This window comes from Anser brachyrhynchus (assembly GCF_964034855.1).
Source record: "Anser brachyrhynchus genome assembly, chromosome: 23".
Lineage (NCBI taxonomy): Eukaryota > Metazoa > Chordata > Aves > Anseriformes > Anatidae > Anser > Anser brachyrhynchus.
The window spans coordinates 6,276,383-6,289,251 of record NC_137716.1 but is presented as its reverse complement, the minus strand read 5'-3'; the positions used below and the strand labels follow the sequence as shown (position 1 = coordinate 6,289,251).

Here is a 12,869-nt window from a genome sequence, read left to right as displayed (position 1 = left end):
TTTTTTTTGGTGGTCCTAGACCATGCAGTCCGTATTTAGAAGGGTGAGCGCAGCATCAGGGAGAGGGAATGCGGAGATACTGAAAATCTTTCCTTTTTAGAGCAGGTGGCCGTGTGAGGAGCTGGGCTCCTCAATTGTTGAACAAAACTTCTCATAAATGAGTTGAATAGTGTGAATAATCATGCAGTTGAGGAGACGTCTAGTCCAGGGTGACTTGTTTATGTGTTTACTTTGCAAATCCTGTTCTTGACATGGAGTTTATAGAGTTGATCCGACTGATGTAAGAGGTTGAGAAGCAGGTTGGCTGCTTCCGGGCCTCTTCAAAGAAATTTCCTTTGGTCTTTGACTTTATGGGAGGTTCTAAACTGTGTCTCAGAGCCCCAACAAAAAAGTTAAGTTCTGTTAAATTGTGTGGGTACTGAAGAGACCCCGCACAACTTTGTGTGTTGACCAAAGCCCTTGGATTGCGGGAGGGGCTGTGGAGGCGTGGATCTTGGACCCGTGCCGCTCATGCCGGGAGGTGAGGGCTGTCTCCAACTGCTGCCTCCTGCTGCAGGACTGTGTTGTGTCAGGGACTGGTGGTTTGTCGTGTCGGGAACTGGTGTATCCAAGGTGTGGGATGCACGTGTGCGTGGGTACGTGTACACGCGTGCACACCCATCGCCTTTGCGAGCACTGGAAGTGAGGTGGGGGTTGGTCTATTCTCCCACGTGCCTGGTGACAGGATGAGGGGGAGCGGGCTAAAGTTGTGCCAGGGGAGGTTTAGGTTGGATATTAGGAAAAACTACTTTACCGAAAGGGTTGTTAGGTGCTAGAATGGGCTGCCCAGGGAAGTGGTTGGGTCACCATCCCTGGAGGTCTTTAAAAGACGTTTAGATGTAGAGCTTAGGGATACGGTTTAGTGGAGGACTTGTTAGGGTTAGGTCAGAGGTTGGACTCAGTGATCTTGGAGGCCTCTTCCAACCCAGCTGCTTCAGTGGTTCCATCAGCTGCAGTCACCCCTGGAGCAGGGGCCGGCTCCCAGATCCTTCCCTGCTCCCCAGGCTGCTGGGGGGTTGGGGTGGGTCCGCCTGGCCTGGGCACGGGGCTGTTAGTGCCGAGGGGAAAAGGAGCGCGGGCCTGGTAAAGCCCCCTTGCCCTGCACACGGGAGGCAGCTGCTCCTGAGCTCGGCACGCTGCCGTCCCGCTTTGCCCTGGTGGCACCGAACCCTGGTGGTGGCCCTGGGACCGCGGGGGCAGGGGGGAGCGCTCCTGGGGAAGGCGGAGCTGCCGAAGGAGCTCTCCCGGAGGCGCCACCCTTCAGCCAGGCTTTCCTGCTGGGAGAGCAAAGGAGCGAGAAGCCGCCTCGCCTGGCTCCGGCGCTGCGGCCTCGGGGGGCCGGGGCCGGGGCCGCGGGGGGACCGGGGCCGGGCCCCGCCTGCCCGGGGCTCGCTCGGAGCCCGAGCGGGGGGCGTGGCCTCGCCCGTTGACCCCGCCCCTAGGGGCGTGGCCTCGCCCATTGACCCCGCCCCTGGGGGCGTGGCATCGCACCCTGACCCCGCCCCCTGGGGGCGTGGCGAGGCGCCTTGGGCGGGGCTATCCCGCGGGGCGGTGCCGCGCGCGCCCTCGGCCGGCAGGGGCGTGGCCCCGCCCCCCCCCCCCCCCCCCCCGAGCCGTGCCGCTATTGGCCGCCGCCTGTTGCCAGCGTGGTCGCGTCGCGGCGCCGGCGCCCGCTCCGCGCGGCCCATTGGTGGGGGCGGGGACCCGGCGTCAGCGCGGCGCGGCGCGGGGATTGGCGGGCCGGGGGGGGGGGGGCGGGCGGCGCCGCCGCCGCCTGCCGTGAGGGCGGGGCCCGGGTGGGCGGGGCCCGGCGGCCGCAGGAGCCGGCGATGGGGCGGCGCGCGCCGCGCTGAGGGGCCGCGGGCGCCGGGACCGCAGGTACGGGGCGGGGGGGGGCGGGGGGCGGCCGGGGGCTGCGGGCGGCCTCGGGGCGGCCCCGTCGGTGGCTGCCGGCCGCCCCCGGGCCGAGGCGGCCGCACCGGGTTCGGGGCTGGCTCCGGGCCCGGCGCTGAGCCCCGCACCGGGGGGGGCGGAGGCTCCGGGCGAGCCCGGCCCGGGGGGTCCCGCACCCGCGGGGCTGCGTCGGGGGCCGGTCCCGGGGCTGCGAGCGGCTGTCGCGGAAGGGGGGGGGGCTCGAAATGGGGCCCTGGGGCCGGGTTTCCTCCTGCCCCGGTTCTCGCTGCGGAGCCGCCTTGAGCTGCCGAGCCCGGCGGGGCCTGCGCGGCCCCGGGGAGCTCCCGGCAGAGGCCTCCCCGCGGGCCGAGCTCGGAGGCCCGGCGGAGCTGCGGGGCTCGCCGCGGCCGTGCCGCGGGGCCGGGGCTTCTCCCGCGGCGGCGTGAGGCTGGAGCTCGGCGCCGACTCCCCCGGAGCCGGAGCCCCGAAGTTTCTCCGTCTCGTTTCAACCGTTCCATTTTTTATTTTTTTATTTTTTTATTTTTTGCCTTGGCCTCTCAACCGCTGGCGACGGAGGCCAAAACTGCTGCTTCACGGCGTGCGTCCGAGGGGCGAGCCGGCGGCTTGCCCGGGGGAAGGCGGCCGTGACATCGGGGGTGCTCTCAGCGGCCTGGAAAACCTTCGCTCCCGTCAAGCCGAGCGCGTTCTCTGCCTGCTGGGGAGACCGAAAAAAAAAAAAAAAAGAGCCGCGGGGCCGTCTGTGGCTGAGGCTGCTTTCATCTGGGCAACCCGTGGAAACGTCGCGCCCCGAAACGCGGGGTGACGGCCCCGGGCTGGACGCTGCTGCCGCCGCCCCTGACGGGGGGCTTGGGCTGTTTCGCCCCTTGCCGTCCCGGAGGAGGCCGTGCGAGGAGGCGGCTGGGGTGTCGCGGGTCAGCGGTGCCGGCCGGCCCGTATTTTCTTTAGGGCTCTAAATCTTCTGCTCCTCCCTTCTTCCACCAAGCGTTTCTGTGCACCTTTCCCTTCCGATGTGGTTTCCAGCACTTTCTCCGTCTTCCAGACCTTTTCCAGACTCTTGCCGAGAGTCCTTGTGATGCCGCCGTGGTAGGTCAGCTCCGATGGCCGTGGCCAGTCCCCTTCGCCCTGCTCGCAGGGACGTACAACCCTGCGTGGCTGTCAAGCTTGCACATGCACGGAGTAATCCGTCTAGCAGCTGGATGTTAGCCTTGTCTTTCCAAAGCTTAAGTGTCTGAATACATTTTTTACGTCTCCAAAGGATTATGGAGACAGCTGCAGGGGAGAGTGGAGGACCAGAAAAGCCCTGGTTTCCCAGGTGCACTTGAAACCCTGATGGTAAGGAGCCCTTCAGAAAGAGAGGATTGTAAGGAGAGGAGCTGGGACTGGAAAATCCCTTTGTCACATGCAGCGCAGCAGTGAATTAAATAACCCAAACCGAGGATGCCAGGTCCAGCTTCCCCCAGGCGTGGGCTGGAGCGTTACAGGCCAGCCGTCCAGTGGGCCGGGTGGCACAGGAAACCTGTGCTTCACGTGTGTACCGTGGATGTTGAGTACCAGCTGTGAAATCTGGGTTGTCTGTGGGGCTCTCTAATCAACACCACTGGCATTATTGAAGTAATAAGTGGAAACAGAAAAAAAGCGATAGAACTGGTGATTTCTTGTTTCTGTTGTGCTTGGCTGTGTTCGTTTTTTTTTTTTCTTTTTTTTTTTGCTGTGGAATTGCACTGAGGCTGCAGACTGAGGTCACCCCGTGCTGGACACCAAGGAGACCGAGCAGAGGAGCAGTGTTACAAATGTACTAATCGTAAACAGCTTCTGACAGAGCTCTTGCCTTAATAGATGCTGGAAGAGGGGCTTTCTCGTTCTAGGTTATTGATGCTGGCCTGGATCAAGCAAGAGAGGACGCGATGTTTCCCCGGGAGGAAGCTGCAGAGATTCCTTCAGACAGCATGGCCAAAATCAACCCCAAATGCTTCTAGCACGATCTGGGAACTGGGGAAGTAGAGGCTGGATATGGGCTCTGAGAGCCTGTTAGCCACGAGGGACTGCTGCAAGTCCTCACCGTGTGACTGCCTGTAGTAGTTCTGCAAGCTGAGATACAAAGTATAATGTAAATTTAGGGGCTTTTGTCTCTGTTGTTTAAAATATCTTAGCTTCTTACTCTAAAAAACGCAGAACCTTTCCTTAGAAGATGAAGGGAGGAATCAGGCGTCCTGAACTATAAACTACAGGATGAGTTTGTTTTTCCCCTACTTGACTTTGACTCAGTTTTGAATATTTGGAGATTTCAGAGTTTCCGTTTTATAAACTGTTCGCTCATTTTCCTCTTGGAGTCGAGTTTGTAACTGGTGTGTTTTTTCCACCCCCCAGTTTTATTTGCTCTAGGTAGCTTGTGCTTGGGTGCTCTTAGCTCAGACTCTCCCCACGGGCGAGAAGGGATCTCCATGTACCTGCGTTTGTCCCCCTGAAAACACGCTCACTGCTTCCAGATTAGTAAGGAAGAGCCCCGCGGTGCCTGGGAGGTGAGAGAGGAGCCAGGTGAGAAATCAAGGGGGTCACAGGCAGAGCTGAGCGTGGCACAGGATTGATGCGAGGGCTGGGCAGGCAGCTCCCGTGCGGTTTGTGTCGAGCGGCTTTCCTTGGTGCCGACCCGCGGGGTTGCCCCGTGCTGGGCCAGCAGCGCGCTCTCCGCCGGCCCAAGCCCCAGCTTCGTCTCTCCCTGCTCTGTGCTGGCCGTGACAGCGGCAGCACCGCTCCCCGCGGAGGACGTGGTCCCGCTGGCTGCGTCGTGCTCGTGCTGTGCTTGCCATCGTTGGAGCGGCTCTCGTCTCTGGCACGGCAGCGCTACGAACGCCAACAAGAGCCCCTCGGCCACTCTCCGTGGTGGGCCAGCTCCGGTCATGTAACTGGTAGGTGTTACGAGGGCTCTGCGCGCCGGTGGCAAAATGCAGGGTGGCAAAATCCTGAAGGCAAGGACTGATGAAGCATCTCGGGGGAGGGACTGAGCCATTCGTGTCCTCTTGTAAGCAAGCAGCCCGCGCTGGCCTGGGCCTCTCTGGGGTGAGCAGCGACCTGTGATCTGTCCCCACCTGCAGTCAGAACAGGCACCTCTACGTCTTCCCTTCCAGATTTTCAACTCTCAACTCCAATTTTCAATTTCTCAACGTGCCGGTTTCCGATCAAACATGGGGTGATTAAGTGTGGTTAACCTCAAGGACAGGCACGGGAAAGGCTCTTGCAATGTTAATCAGCTGTCGTGAAGTCAGTGATAGACGGAAGGAAACATTTTCCTGCTGTTCCCCAAAAGAGGGTGTTTTTTCAGAGGAGCAAGGAGCAATGCTGCCTTGGTCGAAGTGTCAAGTACAAACAAACGAAACGTGCTTTCTAAAGCACTTCTCCTCAAGGAGGGGAATGAAACAAGCTCTTGCAGTCTCGCTTTAACACCTATGGTTTTGTTTGAAGCTTTGGTGTCTTTAGCCCTGTTTCAACCAAAAGCTTTGAGAGAGGTGGGAGGGGAAGGTGCTGTCAGCAGTTTGCAAGGTAAACCGGAGTTCTGGACTGTTCTCAACTTTTATTTCCTCCAAATTTTTTTGTACTTCCCTGCAGACAAATCGGTCAAGGCCTGTGTCTCCAGAAGAACCAGAAATGCAACCTAAGCAAAATATCGCAGACTTAAGTGGGGGAGAGAGAGACTGGGATTTTGCAGCACTGGTATCAACAGTGAAGTTTCCCTTCAGAATTGAGGAGGGAAGATGTAGCAGGAAGGAGCAGGCGAAAGGGAGACGCTGGTGAAGTCAGCACAGAGCAGCTACTCCTCCTTGGGTGGCCGTGGGGACAGAGGATGCTCACGGCTGGTGCCTGCTCTGGGGCCCTTCAGGTGCGGAGGGCTGGGTGCTGTCTTTGCTGGAAAGCTCTTTGGAGACTGAGCGTGCTAAAGAGATTTGCACAGTGAAATAGCAAGGTCGAAAAATATAAATAGGCAAGTTAAATTCCAGATCAGATATCTGCGCGCAGATCAGCGTGCTGCCTGGTTTCGAGCGGTGGCTGCATGCTGGCGTGAGCAGTTGGCGCGATCTCTCCTGAGCAGGGCTGCTGCGTGCTGGCAGGCGGCTTCTGCCAGCTCCAGTTTGTCTCCAGGCAAAGCATTATTAATTGTAAAACAGTGTAAATGGTGCTTTATAAACCAAGAAGGAGGACGCTGAGGCGAACGCAAGTTCTGGCACAGGATTCCCAGTCCCAAAATAATGTTTTGCATCCTTCTGAGTAATGATTGACCGACCCAACGTTGTGTGGGCGCTTCCGTGTTGATCTGGTGCATGCGTTACTGCTACAGTAAAGTGTTTTTTTTTCTTTTTTTTTTTTTTCTGGTATATTGCCCAGAGCTGGAAAATCCATTTGTTCTGAGTAAAATTGAAACTGCCTGGGAGGTGACTGCACGGGACAGGGGAGCCATTGAGCTTTGGCGTCGCTGCAGATGCTGCCTCTCTTTAACGGGGGAGCTCTCTGAAGCTCTCGGGATAGGAAGCAGGAGCATTCATGCATTGTTACTGCTGTTATTTTGGTACAAGTCCGAGGTGCAAAGGGAAATGAGAGGCCACCTAGCTCCGGTGCCTTCACAGGCAGCACTGCTCGGCAGGAGCGGGGATGTGCTGGCGGGTAGCCGGGGTTTGTTTTCCCCCCTGAAAAGTAACGCTTCTGCAAGCCTTGCTTTGTGGGCATGATAACCCATGTGTTTTTCATCCTGGTTTGTGATTTAAATAAAACTTTCAAGCCTTTCTAAAGCATCTTCCCCTACAGAAAGGGAATAATAAGATGCAGGGGGAGGTGGGAATAGAGTCTGTACAGTTGCATTATGTAGTGAATCATGCTGCTGTTCACCTCTTAAAAACTGATGGCCTTTGAATACTCCGAGGAGGAGCAGGTGTTTCTCATGTCCCAGCTTGTTTTCGATTGTTTCCTTATGAAACTTGCTATTAAAATGGCTGATTTTTGGTTGGAGATACCCTCTGCAACGAATTTTCTCTGAATGTTGCAATTCATTTTTCCAGATGTTGGTAATTAAAGAGCAGTAAACTTTCCTTTCATACGGTCTTGGGGCAGATAACAAGTCTCAGAAGATCGGAGATAACTTTGTTCGTTTTGGCACTCCAGCTGTTAGGCACGGCCTGATCTTTCCAAAGTACAGCTTGTAGCAAGAAAAAAAGTCATCCTTTAGGCTTCTCATTTTTATACTGATTATTTTCCAGCATCTAAGCTTGAATCTTTTGCTTTGGTTTGAATACTGAGTAACATATATTATTGCCTAATATAACGTATATTAGGCAACGCTCTGCTGAAATAGTTTGGGTAATGAACCAGAAGGTGAAAGACACGATGCATACCCCAGTCCCTGGGCTAGCAGGAGCCCTGCCGTGTTACAGGAGACCCATCCCTACAGACTTACATGAAAATGAGGGCCCACCTAAGGGGGAGCCCAGGGAGTACCACGGGATAGTCACGGTGTGGGTTTCATCACCGCCGGTCACTGACCTGCCCGTGTTTGCTAGGCAGGTAATCTTTTTTCTTTCTTTTTTTTTTTTTTTACCAGAAGGGAATAGAAGTCAGCTCACAGAATCACAGAATGGTTTGGGTTGGAAGGGGCCTTAAAGGCCATCTTGTTCTACCCCCCCGCCATGGGCAGGGACGCCTCCCACCAGCCCATGTTGCCCAAAGCGCCATCCAGCCTGGCCTTGAACACCTCCAGGGATGGGGCAGCCACAGCTTCTCTGGGCAGCCTGTGCCAGTGCCTCACCAGCCTCAGAGTAAAGAATTTCTTCCTTACATCTAATCTAAACCTACCCTATTTTAGTTTAAAGCCATTACCCCTTATCCTATCGCTACACCCCCTGACAAAGAGTCCCTCCCCAGCTTTCCTGCAGCCCCTTTAGGTACCGGCGGGCTGCTGTAAGGTCTCCCCGGAGCCTTCTCTTCTCCAGGCTGAACAACCCCAACTCCCTCAGCCTGTCCTCATTGCAGAGCTGCTCCAGCCCCTTGATCATCTTGGTGACCCTCCTCTGGACTCGTTCTAATACGTCCCTGTCCTTCTTGTGCTGGGGGCCCCAGAGCTGAACGCAGGGCTCCCGGTGGGGTCTCACGGGAGCAGAGCAGAGGGGGGCAATCCCCTCCCTTGCCCTGCTGGCCACGCTGCTTTAGATGCAGCCCAGGATGCAGCTGGCTTTCTGTGCTGCAAGCACACATTGCCGGCTCATGTCGAGCTTCTCGTCCACCAGCACCCCCACGTCCTTCTCCTCAGGGCTGCTCTCAATCCGTTCTCCACCCAGCCTGTGTCTGTGCTCGGGATTGCCCCTGACCCAGATGCAGAACCCTGCACTTGACCTCGCTGAACCTCATGAGGTTCTCAGAGGCCCATCCCTCCCTTCCAGCTCGTGACATCGTTTTTCTCTGTGGAAAAAAAAATAAAATAGAATCACATTCTTTGGTAGGCTGTGTTGTCATCTGTGTTTGGAAGACAAACGTGTTCACCATCAAACCACGGTATAAATGGTCAAGACTGCGGAGAGCTTCTAGAATATATCTGGATAGGAGCTGGCCCAGAGAGGGCAAGTTTTGATCATTGGTGCCCAGCAAGAGCCTGGTGAGTGAAGGCTTGCGTTCCTGTTTCATTTCTGGTGAGCTGAGTTGTTGTCAATGGTGCAGGGCAGCTGAGTCGAGTCCCTTACGGAGGCAGATAAAATGCAAATATGACAGAAGCGCAAGTCCCAAACAGCTGCTTCCCAGAAGCTTCCAGCGTCCCCCTGGCTGTGACACGGTGAAACCCGGAGGGCTGTGTGAGCGTTAAACCCGGAGGGCTGTGTGAGCGTTAAACCCGGAGGGCTGTGTGAGCGGGTACCGCACAGCGCCTCGGCCTGGGTGTTTTGCTGTTAAAGGTGCAGGAGGAGGTTGTGCCCGGTGCGAAGCTTTATTAGAGGGTTCACAAGTTCCCAGGACTTTGTCCCTTGATATTTTTGTTTATTTTTTTTTGAGCCTAGGATCGGGTTTGGCCCGTGACGGACTGATTCCCAGCACTGCCCCGCTGGCATCGTCTGAAGAGAAAGTTAACGCTGAAGGTCTTACGGCACCTCCTTTAACTGCGACTCTCAGCGAAACGTTGCAGGCAAGGCAGGAAATTGAGAAGCTGCCTGGGGAGCGAAATGCTTTCCTGTGTGCCGTGTTACAAAATCCTACGGTACTCCGGGAGGTAGTGTGCGGCGTCAGGTTTTATTTTGTGTTGGGTTTTATGGCATGAAACGTCCTCAGTGCCACTTTTCGCACTCGAGGAGGGCGCTCCTCGCACCCTCGCTCGTCCGGCTGTTGCCTTCAGAGCTTCTGGCTCCCGAGATTTCTTCCCAAGTCCTGGGCTGTGCAAGAGTAGCGCTGAAACTGCAGAGCCCCCTCCTCTGTGTCTGAGGGCACGTCTTGTGAAGCTTTAGAGCGATCTTCAGCTGATGGATCAAGCGCGGGCAGATCTTGCTTTTCGGGCGCTTTAAAGCATTATTCAGCAGACCTTCAGGGTAACTCTTGGGAGTCAGATGGATGATGAACCAGGACTTGTACTTTTTTAAAGAACAAAGCGATGCTGCTGTCTTCAGCCCTCAGCAGAGAGTATGTTTAAACAAGCAAAAATAAAAAACAAAGCCCTGCAGCAGCTTGGGGCTGATTGTTGGTTTTATTTGGATTTCTGCTTGTTTGCTTCTGCAGATTAAACCAGTTCTGCAGCTGTTTAAAAGCAGCTGGGAGTACTTCAGACCGCTCATCCCATCCGTCCATGCATGTACTTGGTGGCAGTGCCTCGAGGTGGCAAAGGAAGCAATCCTTTGTACTGACTCCCACGACAAGTTTGAGTTTAGGCAGTCATGGGGCCCCAGGATTTGGGAAATCCAGTTTTTTTTGTGGTGAAAAGGAAAGCATTGGTGTTTGAAAACGCCCTGCAGCAAGTGAAAACCTCTCACTTCGCTAATGACATTTGTAAGATCATATGATTAGAAAACCAAGTGTCTGCGATCCCAGGTTAGATAAAAACTGGTCTGGAAAGGCAAGCTGGGAAGCCTTGCTCCTGGGGGTTAAAAGTAAGCTTGCAAGAGCAGTGGTTGGATCTGTGGCCATCTGCACACAAAGAATCTAATGGGTTTCTAGCTAAATTAAAAAAAAAGAAGACAAAACAACAAACATTACTTGTGTACAGATGAGTGGGTTATGTTGCCTCCAACTTGGTTATCTCCTGACGTTGCTGTAGCGTGGTGCCAGATCTTGGGTAGTGTCATCAGCGAAAGGGACTGCCCGGGGAGAGGAGCAGCCTTGGCTGCTGGCAGCATTGCCCGGAGGTGGGCTTTCTTTTCTTCTTGGTGGAGACGTTCCAGGGAAGCGATCAGCTTGTAAGATCACTACAAAAGCTGGTGCGTGTGAGCAGCACCCGAAGGAGGTGGAGCTGGTTCTAGTTCCAGTTTGCTCTGGATCCCATCAGAGCTTCAAAACTGCTCCAAGGCTTTACACCGGTTGAGATATTCATCATGTAGACAAGCCACGAGCAGCCTAGAGGAGCCACAACCTGAACCTAACAATTGCCCACTACCGTCGTGATCTTTCTCTCTTCCTTAGTCGTTCCTGCTGTCTTTTTGATCTTGATTCTGGCTTTTCGCTGTGTGGCTTTGTTCCATATATTTATCTGGCCTGCTGTGGTTCCCCTGTCTGGGAGAAATAGCTGTCTTATCAAGCTGCAGACTCGAAATATGCAGAACAGACCCTTGAGCTCCTTGTCTTTTGCTTTTCCTGCTGGGCATGCCTTCTGGATGGAGAGCGGCGGTCCAGCCTGATCTCTGCAGTCTCGAGCCGCTCGATCATTCTGGGGAGTTGAGAAACTCCTGTTGCCCTCTGGATGACACAAACCGGATTGCGTTTCTCACTGCAATGCTGGAAGGCTGCTGAGGAGGACGTTTTACAGGCAGGTTTTGCACGAGCCGTGCAGCAGGCAGGATCCCGCACGAGCACCACAGCCCCTGTGTTGCAGCAGGGTGCGAACTGCTCTTCGAGGGAGCGGCCCCTCTCGCTGCACGTGTTTGGGTTTTGGAGCCCTAGTGCACAAGTCGCTCTTCTGAGCCAACTTTCCACAAACAGGGTTTGTTTGCCTTCAACTTGAATAAGCTCTGCAAACTCGACCGTTTGTATCCTGGATCTGCTTAGAAGCTTAGGCTACAAAATGTTGCAGAGAAGAGACCTGTGATTTATTTGCTCTTGTCTAACCGAGCAGCAGAGGAGACATTGGTAATAAACTTGATGTCTCAGAGATCTTCATTGTTTTGTTTTGTTTTTTTTTTGATTTTTAGTAATGCGAATAAGAAATACATCTCCAAGGAGTAGGCTCAGAAATCACAGCTGCCCAGAAAAAGCAGTGTGTGGTTCAAACCAGCTGTTTGGTACTTCATCCCGACTGTGTTTTTGGGGTTTCTGCTCGAAGGTTGGGTTTGGATTCGGTGAGCTGTTGACAGTTGTGAGAGAAGGCTGCGTGTTGATGAGCTGAAGCCTTCAGGGAGCCAGGAAAGGGACTGGCTTGGCTGTACACCGTGGTTCATGTTCAGCTGGGTATGAAATTGGAAATGGAGTGCACCGCAGATGTTATCTTTGGATTTCAGTTACTTCCCCACTAACTGTATCCATGAAAATCTTGCTGCTTTTCCTTTGTGCTTGCTGAATGACATGAGTCAGTTACATATTAAAGCGGTGAGTGCAGGCTCCACCCTGGGATGGACCCCGACAAGGAAATGCCAAATAACTTGTAATCGAAAACCACGCGTTTCCTGATAGACTGCAGGGTGGCGATTCCCCTTCACCCTGAGCAGGGCTGCCAGGGCAAGGCCGCGGTGCTGCCTGTAGCTGTCAGATGTGGAGCACAAAGAGCCTCAGTATAAATACTCCCAGGACGCAGGGAGGGAGAGCAGTTTTATTCCAATACACAAAATGGGCCTTTTTCCTCTGGACTTAAAAATAAACAAGATTTTGGCTGAACAAATGGAACCAACCTTTTTATTAAAAGCATATATCTTCTCATGTCTGGTTCAGTCAGAGGCTTTTAAAGCTGAAAGAACTCCTTAACTTGCAAAACAGCTGACTTAAATCATTCCAATAGCATTTATCATCTTACTTTTTGCTCTTTAGAGTTGGAGTAGCTTTTTATTTTTGCCCCCTTTTTTTTTTTTTGAAAGGAAAGCAATAAGAAAAGTGGCCCTAGCTCTGCGTGCGCAGAAGGACAGAGGTGCTGAGCTGAGGCAACGCTGAATCCGTTCAGTTCATTTCAGAGCTGATGGAAAGATCGCTGGGTCGTTTCAGTGGGGATTGACCTGCCCATGAGCTCAAGCCTATTCCTGTCCCAGTGCAGAGGAAGGGCTTGCAGATGGTTATCGAAACCAGCTGTAAGAAATTAGAAGCTTTTCTATTACAAATCTGAAAAATGTTCTGTAACTTGGGTGGATGCTGCTGAAGCGTTGGGTGATGACACACCAGAGAAGTGCTCTTGCCCTCTTGAGCGTGTCCACCATGAAGGGAGCCATTTGGACAGGTGAAGCTTTTGGTTGTGAAAGAATTGCTTAATTTACAAGAGGTGAAAAAACACCGGTGCTTACCCAAATCCGTGTTTTCAGGGCTCCAACGATCACGTTCTCATACTGGCTTTTTGTTTTCTTCCTCTGTAGTCTGGCCAAGCCTCCAACCAGGAACAAGCCCTTATTTTCTTTAGCTATTTTAGTTTGATTTAGGCTTAGCTGAACCTGACAAAACTGCAGTTTCGTGGGAATGTTTGCCTCCTGTTGTGCACAGAGATCTTGAAACAAAAAGGCATTTCCTCGGATGAGATGGCGAAGGTTTGTTCGTGTGCTTCCACCTCTGCAAGA

At 54.0% G+C, this 12,869-nt stretch overlaps 1 protein-coding gene across 1 annotated transcript in view; it reads left to right on the top strand.

Moving 5' to 3' along the window:
* The first annotated feature begins 1,819 nt into the window (after positions 1-1,819).
* Positions 1,820-12,869, top strand: part of MARCHF2 (membrane associated ring-CH-type finger 2) — a 36,976-nt gene continuing 25,926 nt past the window's right edge. Inside the window, exon 1 of the mRNA XM_080566285.1 lies at positions 1,820-1,917. The gene's annotated coding sequence lies outside the window, so the exon portion shown is untranslated. The remainder of the gene's footprint in view (positions 1,918-12,869) is intronic.